This window comes from Sapajus apella, unplaced genomic scaffold (assembly GCF_009761245.1).
Source record: "Sapajus apella isolate SASKATOON/1434 unplaced genomic scaffold, GSC_monkey_1.0 scaffold1, whole genome shotgun sequence".
Taxonomy (NCBI): Eukaryota; Metazoa; Chordata; class Mammalia; order Primates; family Cebidae; genus Sapajus; species Sapajus apella.
The window spans coordinates 59725048-59738838 of record NW_022436941.1 but is presented as its reverse complement, the minus strand read 5'-3'; the positions used below and the strand labels follow the sequence as shown (position 1 = coordinate 59738838).

At 38.7% G+C, this 13791-nt stretch overlaps 1 pseudogene; it reads right to left on the bottom strand.

Annotated features, from left to right (window-relative positions):
• Positions 1 to 10503, bottom strand: part of LOC116557015 — a 48336-nt pseudogene extending 37833 nt beyond the window's left edge.
• Between the last annotated feature and the right edge of the window lie 3288 nt (positions 10504 to 13791).

The window sequence follows — 13791 nt, the reverse complement described above, 5'->3', positions numbered from 1 at the left end:
CTCGTGTCTAGTAAAAATATAAAAATTAGCCTGGAATGGTTAGGGAGGCTGACACAGGAGAATTGCTTGAACCCAGGAGGTGGCGGTTGCAGTGAGCCAAGATTGTGCCACTGCATTTCAACATGGGCGACAGAGTGAGACTCGTCTTAAAAAATAAATAAATAAATAAAACAAAATAAAAAATAAAGTCTGAGAAAGACTCAGGAATGTTGGTATTCTGTGTAGCTGATGAAGGCAGAGCCAGGAGCTTTGGAATACAGATGGGGTCTGATTAAGAGTGGTGGGGTAGGATAGAAGACCCTTGTGTCTGCATATGAGTAGGTATCAGTATGCAAAGTCAGGGATTTTCCTTATGAGGTAGATTTGGATTTCCTCTAGCATTTGCGTAACTCCTGACTTGCTATCTCAGTGTTCCACATCAGAATATCCACAGCAGTCATTTTGGTACCAAAAAAAAAAATTTCAAAACAAATGTAGGCAAACTTTAGTAATGTTCCATGGAGGATAAAACTCTGAAAGGTATAGCTCAAAAATATTTAGTCTTATTAAGGTATTTGAGGTGTATTTGAATTATTAAGCTCAATTCTACTCTCTCTTGTTATTACATCCTCACCATTACAGTTGCCCCATGATGGGTGTAGACTTTTTCATCCCTTAACTTGGGCTTACCCATAAGACTTCCTTTGGCCAATGAATGCCAAGGGACTTGTAAGCAAAGGCTTGAAATGAGCATTTGGGCTTCCCCTCTTGCTCATCTGTCTTTTGCCATGAGAATAATATGCTGCTGGTCCAAGGAAAAGAAGAAATCTGTGGGGCAGCCTTGTGTGGTGGCACATGCCTGTAGTGTCAGCTACTGGAGAGTCTGAGGCAGGAGGATTGCTTGAGTCCAGCAGTTCAAGGTGGTAGTGCATGATGGTAGTGCCTGTGAATAGGTACTGTGCTTTAGCATAGGCAACACAGCAAGACTCTGGAAAGAGGAGGGAGGAAGGGAGGGAGGGAGGGAAGGAAGGAAGGAAGGAAGGAAGGAAGGAAGGAAGGGAGGGAGGGAGGGAGGGAGGGAGGGAGGGAGGGAAGGAAGGAAGGAGGGAAGGAGGGAGGGAGGGAGGGAGGGGAGAGAAAGAAAGAAAAAGAAATTTGTGGATTAGACTTGGACCCAACCTACAGCTTAGAACCAAGCCCAGCTGGGTCCAACCTAGGTCAGCTTAAACCACAGCAGAACCTAAGATGGGTGAGCAAGAAACAAATGCTAATTGTTGTAAGTCACTGAGTTTTGCAGTGTTCTGTATGGAACATTATTATTGTAATAGCTGACTAATACCATATCCATAAAGTCTATAAAGCAATTCATCTATGTAAATATTTTTCCATTTCAAATGGTTTTCACCATCTCTTTACAGATTTCTTAGGAACAAGACTTTGGTTATGACAATTTTGAGAAATGCTATAAAGTAGGTTATTTTAAATGTTTCCTTTTTGGATGGTGGAAATAGGTACATTGATTTCCTTTTTTAGACAGAGGAAATTGATACCTAGATGACCATTCACTGTTGATTTGAGTACCAGGTTGTGTGATTATTTTTCTAACTATAGTTTCTTATGCAAGAAATAATAAGAATATTCGCCTCCTAATTGTATTATATTTAAGGATTAGGTGAATTAGAGGGAGGGCATTGCTTAAGTCTACCACTTTCATAGCATCCAAAGGAAAAAATATTTCTGAAATTTTTTCCTTTTAAATAAAAATATCTACTATTATAACAAGATGTGCCTTCTATGACAATTAAGTAATTCAAAGAGCAACCAGCATATGTGTTTGAGAGTGTGAGATATTGAACTAGCATTTATGGATCACTTTCCATATGCCAGGCTCTGAATTAGATAAGGAAAATAAATCTCAGAAAAGACCAGTCAGCCTGTGGAGAAAAAAGTCAAGAATCAAATCCAGGTCTTTCTGCTTCTGAAGCAAAGATTCCAGATAAATTTTCGTAGCCTATATTTGACATCATGATTAATCCACTCAGACACATTTGTTATGGTCTGTACAATTTTTTTAAAAAAAATAATTTGAATAATCAGTATTTTAAAATGAGCTGACCAGGTGACTGCATAAAGAAATCCAGATTTCTGACTTCTCTTAATAAACTGACAAAGGTGACAACTCTGGGCCTGGTCTGACACCTGTCACTCAAACTAAGTCATAGAGGGTCCTTTATGTAGGACCCAGGTCTTTTTAGTTGGAGGTTTTCTTGCTCCTATTACCTAATGGTGACCACAGGCTGGCTTCATGCATGTGGGACATGGGCAGTTCTACTGGGCCCCATGCTTAGAAGAGCCTTGTGCTTGGTTTAATGTCTGCTATCACCATCTTGAAATTAATTAAAATCCTTAATCAAGGAGTCACAAATTTTTATTTGCACTAGGTCCTGCCAATAGGCATTTGCATTTACGTACAAGCTCTTTCCTAAAATTCTTGGTTTTTCCTTTACCTTGTGCTACCTGTCTTACCTTTACTAAAAGTTTCCAATTTAGTGATGAATTATTATTAGTTCATTCCTAGCTATTTTTCAGGGGTGATCAGATTTTATGGGGCCTGAAGCTGAAATAACTTAGAAGGGTTTATTTTAAATGTATATAACCATAAGCATGAATATTTATTTAAAATAATAAAAGAAGTCTGGGAGTGGTGGATTACGCCTGTAATCCCAATACTTTGGGAGGCCGAGGCAGGAGGATCACCAGGAGTTCGAGAGCAGCCCTGGCAACATAGCAAACCCTGTCACTAGAGAAAAGTTAAAAAAAAATTAGTCTGGCATGGAGACACATGCCTGTAGTCCCAGCTACTCAGGAGGCTGAGGTGGGAGGATGGCTTGAGCCAGGGAGTTTGAGGCTGCAGTGAGTTCTGATTGCACCGCCACACTACAGCCTGAGTAACAGAGCAAGAATTAATCTCAAAAAAAAAAAAAAAAAAAGATGTTGTCTTTAGTTGTTTTTTTTTTCTTTTTTTATTTTTTTCCATGTTATAAAATTTATTCGTGTAAGCATTCAGACATTTTTAGTTGGGAAAGATGATATGCAAAATCCAGCAGTGGCACGATTCCAAACAAATGTCAGATGGGAATGCTTCATGGGGAGAAACTGAAAATAATAATTTAAAGCTTCATGAGGCAAGATATGTTCCAATTTAAAACACTAAGAAATAGTACATTAGCTTCTTTTTTAAATCCTCAACGAAATTAGCTGGGTGTGGTGGTGCACACCTGCAATCCCAGCTACTCATGAGGCTAAAGCAGGAGAATTACTTGAACCTGGGAGGTGGAGGTTGTAGTGAGTTGAGATTGTGCCACTGTACTCCAGCCTGGGTGACAGAGTGAGACTCCATCTCTAAATAAATAAATAATCAATGATATGTAGAAAATATGTCTGGGAAACAGTAGACACCTAATTATTTATATTGACAGTTTAAGGGATAAAAGATTAAAATTGCAATTATAGACTATAACAATGGCTTTACTAACTTTTATTCTCAATATGGTTATACGGCTTACTGAAAAATTCACACATTTTTAAATTTCTGTGCATTTTGATGAATAATAAAGTAGCTAATCAAAGACAAGTTAGTCACTTGCGCAGGCATGAAAAGAAAGAAAAGATACTGCAACACAGAATAACGACATTGTTCAAGGAAAATTTTTCATTCAAAAACCAGTCATAAAACTTCAAAATGTTATGTTTTACATGATCTTATTTATTTAAATTCCCAAATTTTTACTTCCAAGAGCTGCATTGGTTTAATACAAAATCCCTTATTTTAAACTGCACAAAAATGCTTGTTAAAATGCCATCTTTTGTCATCAGGAGTTGGCTACTTTGACAAAAATCCAATTAATATCAGAATTAAAGATGTTTATGTTGAGTCCTTTAGAAAAGACTGAATGTCAACATAATTTGGGAAGTTGCCTGTTTTCTGGGTATTTCTAATTTTCAGGATTAGCTTACGTCATCAAACCTTATGAAGAAACACTCTACAAAAGATATGCTGGTATTGAGCATAGAAATATTTTGTTTGCAGGCTGGGTGCAGTGGCTCATGCCTGTAATCCCAGCACTTTGGGAGGCTGAGGCAGGAGGATCGTTTGAGGTCAGGAGTTTGAGACCAGGCTGGACAACACGGTGAAACCCCATCTCTAGTAAAAAATACAAAAAAGGAAAGAAGCTTGTTGTAGTGGTGTGCAGTCCCAGCTACTTAGGTGACTGAGGCAGGAGAATTTCTTGAATCCAGGAGGCAGAGGCTGCAGTAAGCTGAGATCATGCCACTGTACTCCAGCCTGGGCAACAGAGTGAGACTCCATCTCCAAAACAATAAATAAATAAATAAATATATAGAAATATTTCCTTTGCAAATTATATTTAAAGGTTGTATGATGTGTTGGCCAGGCGTGGTAGCTCACACCTGTAATCCTAGTACTTTGGGAGGCTGAGCTGGGCAGATCGCTTGAGGTCAGGAGTTTGAGACCAGACTGGCCAAGACGGTGAAACCCTGTCTCTACTAAAAATACAATAAATAAATAAATAAATATTAGCTGGGTGTGGTGGCTTGTGCCTGTAGTCCTAGCTACTTAGGTAACCAAGGCAGGAGAGTGACTTGAACCTGGGAGGTGAGATTGCAGTGAGCAGAGATCGAGCCACTGCCCTCCAGTTTGGGCAACAGAGCGAGATCCTGTCTCAAAAAAAATTTTTTTATATGAAGTGTTTATTGGCCAACATTCTAAAACTCTAGACATTACATGATTTAGAAAGAATCTTGAAAATCTACTTAAGAATTTAAAAATTTTAAAAAGGAAACAGATTTACTAAGGAAAAAAGAGAATCTTTAAATGTGGTCCTTTAAGAAATGACAATAACCAGTTGTTAAGCAGAAGCAATTGACATTTGAGATGTATTTCTTTTAATTTCCTTTCTTTTGTGTGTGTATTCTAATTTGTTATGCAAGTTTAGGAATAATAGGGTTTTTTTTAACTTCAACCCATAATAGTTGGGTTGAAGTTAAACTATGATAGTTAGACTTTCAAACTGTGATAGTTGGACTTTGCCAGAAGTTTATACCTTGGCAGAAGTATATAAAAAATATATTACTTTATATCTCTTTCTCTTGTCAAAGTGATTAATATTATAGAGCCTAGAACTTATGCAGAATACTAAGTATAGTCAGGTACTTCTTAGTCATTTTCATGACATTGATGCTGAATATTAGGCTACATTATTTTAATTTTGTACAGATTTACAGAAAAGAAACTAGCGATCTTTTGATACATTACGGGAATATTGCTATATACCTGGCATTATAATTATGTTAATTATATATTGTTAACAGTTATACTAGAAGTTACTTAGATGAGATTGCATTTAGGTATTATTAATACAGTAATTGATGTAAACCATTTATTTTGTGGTTGTGCTAAACACATAGATATGTAATTGGTGCTTACATAAACTGCATGCTTGACAAAATCTGCTGTATAAAAATTCTCCATTGAAGTATGTAAAATAAGCCAAACTAGACATTAAAAATGTATAAATCTGTGGCAGGGCGTGGTGGCTCGTGCCTGTAATCCCAGCACTTTGGGAGGCTGGGGCAGGTAGATCATGAGGTCAGGAGGTTGAGAACATCCTGGCCAACATGGTGAAACCCCGTCTCCACTAAAATACAAAAAATTAGCCAGGTATGGTGGTGCATTCCCGTAGTCTCAGCTACTCGGGAGGTTGGGGCAGGGGAATCACTTGAACTTGTGAGGTGGAGGTTGCAGTGAGCCAAGATCGTACCACTGCACTCCAGCCTGGTGACAGAGCAAGCCTGTCTTAAAAAAAAAAAAAAGTACAAATCTACCATAAATCTTTATTAATTTCAGCAGCATGGTACTGGTAAATCCATTGATTGAAACAGATTTCTTACAAGCATATGCCAAAACATCTAATAAATATGTGTGCCTAATCATAGTCAATGGCAGGAGGCAGGACTATTTAATAATCGGTGGTAAGGCAATTGGTTAATTCTTTGGGAAATCAAAAACCGTTTAGATATTTACACCATACCCTGCTCAAGTTTCAAGCAGGGAGGTAAGATGAATTAAGCTGTTGCTCTGGTTTCTGTATAAGAAAGAATGGAGAGAGGCCAGATGGAAGCAGAGAGCTCAGGCTAGAGGCTATTGCAGAAGGAAAGGAAGATGGCCTGGATTCCAGCAATAGCAGTAGAGATAGAAAAGAGCAGACAGCACTTAGCAACAGATGGCTGTGGAGATGAGACCAGCAGAATACCCAAGGGTGATTCCCAGGTGTCTGGTTTAAAATATGTGAAGACCTGGGGCTGGGGGGGGCGCGGTGTGGAATCTACCAAGGGAAACAAGAAAATCAAGAATTTAGTCTTATACATATTGAATTTAAGATGCCTTCAAGATATGCAAGTATGAACAGCTTTCCCATAATTGTTCTAAGCTTGAACTTTCACTTTCACTCACAGAACTTCAGGTATTTAAAAGTATGAGTTTGGACTCTATATATCCTTATAGGCCACTGCAGCTTCTCAGCAAAAACCTCTAGTCTATTCAGGCAACTTTACCTTTTTAAATTGAGATTAAAACACTAACTTCTTGGTTTACATTTTAGAAGATACCATTTGTTGGATTCCAATGACCTATCTAGTAGTAACACAGCAATATCTAATATTTATTGTGTACCTACTCTCTGCTAAGTATTATTCCTACATGCCTTACAAATGAGAATGACATATGAGGACAGATCAGGACTAAGTACCTGAGAAGTTAAGAGTCAAGGTCCTATGCCATAACTAGGATTAAAACAAATTGGTTTGACTCCAGAGCATATGGTTTTGCTACACCGCTAACATGATAAATCCTGGTAGTTAACATTTTTCCTCTCTCGCTTGGTTTCACCATCCTCAGTTTCAAATTAAGATATGGTTGTCAGGGAAACTAAACTTTTTTGTTTGGTGCCTCCATTTCATTTTATTATTATGTTAGACATTTTGTTTAGGAGGATTATCTACTTTGCTAAATGTTTCATTTGGATGTATTAAACCACTTGCATCAGCTAAATAGCTCCCACTGACGTAGCAATTCAGACACAGACACAGAACAGAACACAGAACAGCAGCCTTTTGTTAACTTCTTGCAATCGGGTTTCAGTTTCTTTCCTCTTTCACTAAAATTGCTCCCTGGGAGGCGATCATGACTCTCTTCTTCACCAAACCATGCGACCATCTCTTAGACTTACCCTGGCCCCAGAGGGTCACTCCTTTCTCCCAAAGCCCTTTCAGCACACCCTTTCAGAATCACCATGTGTCTTAGTCTGTTCCTCCGGCTATAACAAAATACCTTAGACTGGGTAATTTATAAATAATAGAAATGTATTTTGCACAGTTCTAAAGTCCAAGATCAAGGTAGTGTCATGTTCAATGTCATCAGAGTTTGCTCTCTGCTTTCAAGATGGCCTCTTGTCGCTGTGTCCTCTGGAGGGAATGAAAGCTGTGTCCTCACATGGCAGAAGGGACAGAAGGGCTAAAGGGACAAACTCACTCCTTCAAGCCCTTATATAAGGGAACTAATCCCACCTTTTATAAGGACCTAATCACCTCCTGAAGGCCCCACCTCTTAATATATCATGTTGGGTCTTCTGTTCCAACACGAATTTTGGAGGGACACAAACAGTCAAACCATAGCACTACTGGTGCCAAATTCACCTACCATTTTCCTCTCTGCTCTTCTATTCTGCAGCCACATCCCAACTAGGCACTCTTCTGCTTCAGGCCTTTCCTCTTCCTTTTCTACTCTCTCAGGTAGCGTTTTCACTAAGTTTCAATTACGACTACCACACAAATAGCCCTCAGTTCTGAGCTAAAGATCCTTTTTTTGACCTCTCTTACCTATGCTTCAAACAAGTTTTTGTCTGCCTATCCACAACTTTGCCAACCTGTCAAATTCAATCCGTTTTACTAAATTGGCCTTCACTGCCAAAAGGCCTTCCTATTTCACATAACTTACTTTACTCACTTTCTTTTAAATCCTGGCTTGCTTCTTCCTGCATAACCAAATTTTTAAAGACTGGTTCCTATCTGACTCTACTTGCTTTCCTGCATTCTCTCCTCAGTCTTTGAATTTTCCCCTTTTACCCCCAGTCTACTCACTGCAATTGATCTTGAGAAAATTACCAACAGCTCTATCTTATTTGACCTCTGCTCCTTTTGACAATGTTGACCTTTGTAAATCTCTTCTTCCTTGACTTTCATGAGAGATTTTCTAGCTCTCCTAATTCTCAACCTACTCCTTTTGTCCTGCTGTGATTTTTGTTGGGTTCTCCTTCTGTCCACCATGTAAATGTTGATCTTCCCCTAGGGTTACATCTTTGATTCTCTTCTCCTTTCATTCTATATCCTCTATAGTAAATCTTTGTTACCATGGCTAGTATCTGGATCCTTTTCCCATATTCAGATAATTTCTCTATCTTATAAACTTTGGTAGGAGATAACATTTGACTTCTCCCTGAAAGAAAAAAATATGCTAGGAATTATCTTTCTTTCTCAGTTTTCCTTATAGCTAGGCCAGGATAAAAGTGAATAACTGGGACTACAATCATGGACACTCAATATGTAATGACAATAAGGACTCCCAAGAGACAGTGGTTGTAGAAAGGTAAATTCTTGGGACACCATTGGCAACAGGGCTGCAATCGATGTCCAATATCTAGTGGCAGTGACACCATGCCAGTTCTATGGCAGGATTTTGGATCCTATTTCTAACTGTGACCTGATCCTAGTTCTACAGCCCTCTTGAAAATTACTGATGATATTCAGTATCTTTTTGGTAAATTTATTTTCTCCTTTTAAAATAACCAGTGTGGTTTCTGTTGTTTGTGGCTAAGAATCCTACACAATTAAATCCTGAGTTTTGACTCTTACCTATATGCTCATGGATCCCAAATCTATCTCCTGATCTCTGCTCAAACTTCTAAATCTCTGTTGGATATCTCTACAGGCAATTCAAAACTCAGCATCTCCAAATATGGACTCATCATCTTCTTCCCAAATCAAATCTATTACTCTTATTGTTTTTTATTATGAATACCACAATTAAGCTAACTCCACTCAAGACAAAAGAGGACATCTAGATTCATTATTTTTCACTCTTGTTCATTCATTCATTCATAAATATTTGTTGTATGCCAACCCTGTCTTAGGTACTATGATATGATAGGTGACTGACAAGATTAGTAAGACACTGATCTCAAATACTTCACAGTATAGTGGGATACTTTTTTAAAAGAAATGAATACACTCCATTGACTTTAAAATTCAACTTCTTTTGCCTCCTCCATGACCTTATTTTATCAATTATATATTTTATTTTCTAAACCTTAAGCTTCTTGCACTTCACTAGGTTTTATCCACCAACCCCTTGTATTATAAACTTGTTTTTCTAATCTTAAAAAAACTAAACTAACTGAATTTAGGAAACTAACCTAAAAAATCCAGTCTATGAGAAAACACAGAAGACCTGTTTGTAATAATAAAAAAAAACCCAGTCTAGCTAGATTCTGTAAACAGTAATCTTTGCTCAGTGACATCAATTCCTCATGTTTTTTAAATTAAAAAAAATGTTTAACCAAAATAATGTATATGTATGTTGTCATTTAAAAGGTAGTGGCAATAATAATAGTAATAATAATAATTAATAGCTATTGAGTTTTTACTTTGTTCCAAGTGTTGTTTTTAGCCATTTATAGAAATTATCTTATTTAATCCTCAGAACCATGTAAGGTAAGTACTATTATTATACCCATTTTGTAAATAAGGCAATGGAGTACAATAAAATTTATAATAGAAATGAACAGTCCTCCGCCCCATTTTTTCCAACTGGAAGCTATTCTACCCAACTCTTTCACAGTGTCAGTTCTTGTTAGAAACTTTCATATTTATAAATAATATACTTATACCTTGTATATTGATACATCAAATTTAGACATTGTCTTTTCAATTGATGATGCATTAAATAAGACTTTTTCTTACTTACATATTCCCAGCACAAACTTCCGCCTTTACTCCTCCGCCTAGCCCTGACAATATGATTACTTATTCTCAAATCTTCCACTAATGGCGCTGCCAAGTTCAAATACGCTTAAACCTGTTTTCCTTGATCTATCAATAATGAAAGTATGATTTAGACCAGCCTGGGCAACATAGCAAGATCCTGTCTCTACAAAAAAACATATAAATTAGCCCATATGGTGGCACGTGCCTGTAGTCTCAGCTACACAAGAAGCTGAGGCAGGAAAATCACCCGATCCTAGAAGGTCAAGGCTGCAGTGAGCCAGGACTGTACCACTGCACTCCAGCCTGGGTGACAGAGCAAGACTGTGTCTCAAAAAAAAAAAAAAAAGTATGACTTACTCCCTGGTTTATGAGAACTGTGGTTGTCCCAATCTTCCCTTCATCCATTCCTTACCTATTACTAATGTTTCAACCCACAACATTCTAGTCCTTTCTTTAAAACTCTTCCTTAGGTTACTAGTCACTTCCTGGGTGTCAAATTCACAGATGCTTTACAGAGTTTTACAGTGTGGTTAAGAGCCTGGGCTATAGAGTAAGACTGCCAGGCTTAGTGTCCTGGATCAGGCACTTAGTAGCCGTGTGACTGTAGGCAAGTTATTTGACTCTGTGTGCCCTCAGTTTCCTATCTATTAAGTGATGACAATAGAAGTATCTACCTGACAGGGTGGTGTGACAAATGAGCTAATGAATGTAACATGTAACATGATCTGACACAGTAACAATCGTAGCAATAATATTAGTGTGTGTCTGTGGTGGGTGGGTAGTGGTTTGGGAAAAGTACTTATTAATTGCTCTCTATTCAGAGTTCAATACTGCCCATTAATTACTATTTTTTTTTCTTTTTCTATTTAGAGATAGGGTCTCACTAGGTTGCCCAGGCTGGACTTGAACTCCTGGGATCAAGTGATCCTCTGGCTTCAGTCTCCAGAGTAGCTGAGACAACAGGTGCACGTGGTTGTGCCAACTAATTATTGTTTGTTTTGTTTGTTTCATGATTATATTCTTAGTTCCTCCTCCTTAGGTGATCTTATGTCCATCTATGAAGTGTTGCAAACCAGATAAGATATAATGATTGCCTAAGCTATAGTCAGCGGACATGCAGAACAAGAAATTCATTCACTCACTTAACAAATAATTTTTGAGTGTTTACTATGTGCTAGGCACTATTCTAGGTGCTAGAGAGCCAGTAGTAAACAAAACAGATACCTTAAAAAAAATCCTGCTGTAACAGCCGGGTGTGGTGGCTCATGTGTGTAATCCCAGCAATTTGGAAGGCCAAGGCAGGCAGATTGTTTGAGGTCAGGAGTTCGAGAGCAGCATGACTAATATGGCAAAAACCCTCTCCCTACTAAAAATACAAAAATTAGCTGGGTGTGATGGTGCACAATTGTAGTCCTAGCTACTCAGGAGGTGAGTAGAATGATTCCAAAATTGTTTCAGTCTGGGAGGTGGAGCTTGCAGTGAGCTGAGATTGGGCCAGCAACAGAGTGAGACTCTAGACACACACACACACACATTCTACTATACCTGGGCATGATAGCACATGCCTGTAGTTCTAGCCACTCAGGAGGTTGCGGCAGAAGGATCACTTGAGCCTAGGAGTTTGAGGTTATAGTGAGCCATGATTGCCCCACTGTATCTCAGCCTGGGCAGCAAAGCAAGACTCTCACTCCAAAGAATCCTGCTCTTACGGAGCTTATTTTCTATTACGATGATATCAAACAAGATAACCAGATAAAATATATAGGATGCTGGATTGTGACAGGTCGAAGGTAACAAAACATTAGTTGGAAAGGGAGATGTTAAGTGCCAAGTGTTAAATTTTTAGATAAGATAATCAGGAAAGTCTCACTAACAAAGGACTTTTTAATTAACAGCCTAGAGAAAGTAGGGGAAGATGGGGAAGAACATTCCAAGCCAAGGGAGGAGCAAAGGCTATGAGGCTATGGAGAGACTGACCTGTTTGCAGAACATGGACGCCACCCTGGCTAGAGTGAAGAGTTGGGGTCAGAGAGAGGATGACAGCTAAGAAATCAGATCATATAGCACCCAATAAATCAAGAGGGTTGGGAGCTGAGGGTTTGAGGATTGATTGGAGACATGTTTAGGAGAAATTTCATAGGCCTTTGAATAAAATGAGAGAGAGAGAGAGAGAGAGTGAGTATGTGTGTGTGTGTGTGTGTGTGTGTGTGTGTGTGTGTGTGTGTGTGTGTGTCTGTCGGGGTTGGGTAGTGGCTTGGGAAGAGGAGGCAAAGTGGATGACTCCCAAATTCCTGCTTGAGCAAAGTACAGATCACAAATACAGTGAACACTGGAGAAAACCTGGCTGGGTGAGGAAGATAATAACTTAAAATTTTAATATGGTACATTTTAGTTATTTTGTTTCTCCCACAGAACACACTATTAGGTTATATAACATACACAAAAATGCTAAGTTCAAAAATAAAAGGGAATTCTATACGCCTATCTTTTTAATGGGACTGTGTAAGTACATTTGTCAATTAGCTAATATTTATTGAGATTTTATTATGTAACACTGTGCTAAAATAATAAGTTTTCATGAGAAATATAAGTAAAAATCACCAGCAAGCAGTTGAATATAAAAGTCTGTTGCTCAACGAAGGGACACAGGAATATTCAGCACATGGTGATAATTGCAGCCTGCAGTAGATGAAGTCACTAGGTGTAGTGGTGGAGAGCGGGAGGCCTTAGAACTGAGCCCTAAGGAGACCTGTCATTTGTGTTCTGATTGTGGAAAACCTCACACGGGAAATTTACAAAGAGCTTCACGAAGAATGTGGTGTCATGGAATCCAATAGAAGAGAGGGTTTCAAGAAGGAAAAAGTGTCAGCCGATTTTTAAAAATCAGACAGGCTGGGTGCAGTGGCTCATGATTATAACCCAAGCACTTTGGGAGGCCAAGGTGGGAGGATTGCTTGAGCTCAGGAGTTCCAGACCAGCCTGGGAAACATGGTGAAACCCTGTCTCTACAAAAAATACAAAAATTAACTAAGTGTGGTGGTGTACATCTGTTGTCCCAGCTCCTTGGGAAGTGGGGGTGGGAGGATGGCTTGAGCCTGGGAGGCAGAGGTTGCAGTGAGCTGAGATCACACAACTACCCTCCAGTCTGGGTGACAGAGCCATGTCCTGACTCAAATAAATAAATGAATATAAAAATCTGAGACAAAAAACTGATGAGATACTTAATTATGAGCTCTTATGATAGACGACAGAATTCTATTTAATATATATGCTTTTTACTGACCGCTATTATAAAGCTGCATATAATGGGCATGAGTTTTATTCTACAATGCCAGGGAACAAGAAATATCACACTCTATATTTCCTAAATCAAATGTAATCTGTTCTGAGGTTGAAGGAAAATTCAACCAATCATTTTTGAGACTCCCTTTGCCCCGTTGGTGGGGTCCTACAACAATGTTGGGTTTCTGGAATGTCAAAATCAGAAAGTTGAGCTGGTCGTTTGTTCTTCATGTTTGCTGTCATTGCTCTGTTGACTCCGGGATGCTGCTATAGAGCCTGGAGCCTGCCTCTTGGGCACTAAGGCTCCAGACAGTCTCAGAGACACACCTATCAGAGATCTCACTGTATTCAAATTGTGGCAGCTACAGCCAAGTTAGTGAGAGAGTCCTCACTGCATGCCGGAGAACTTGA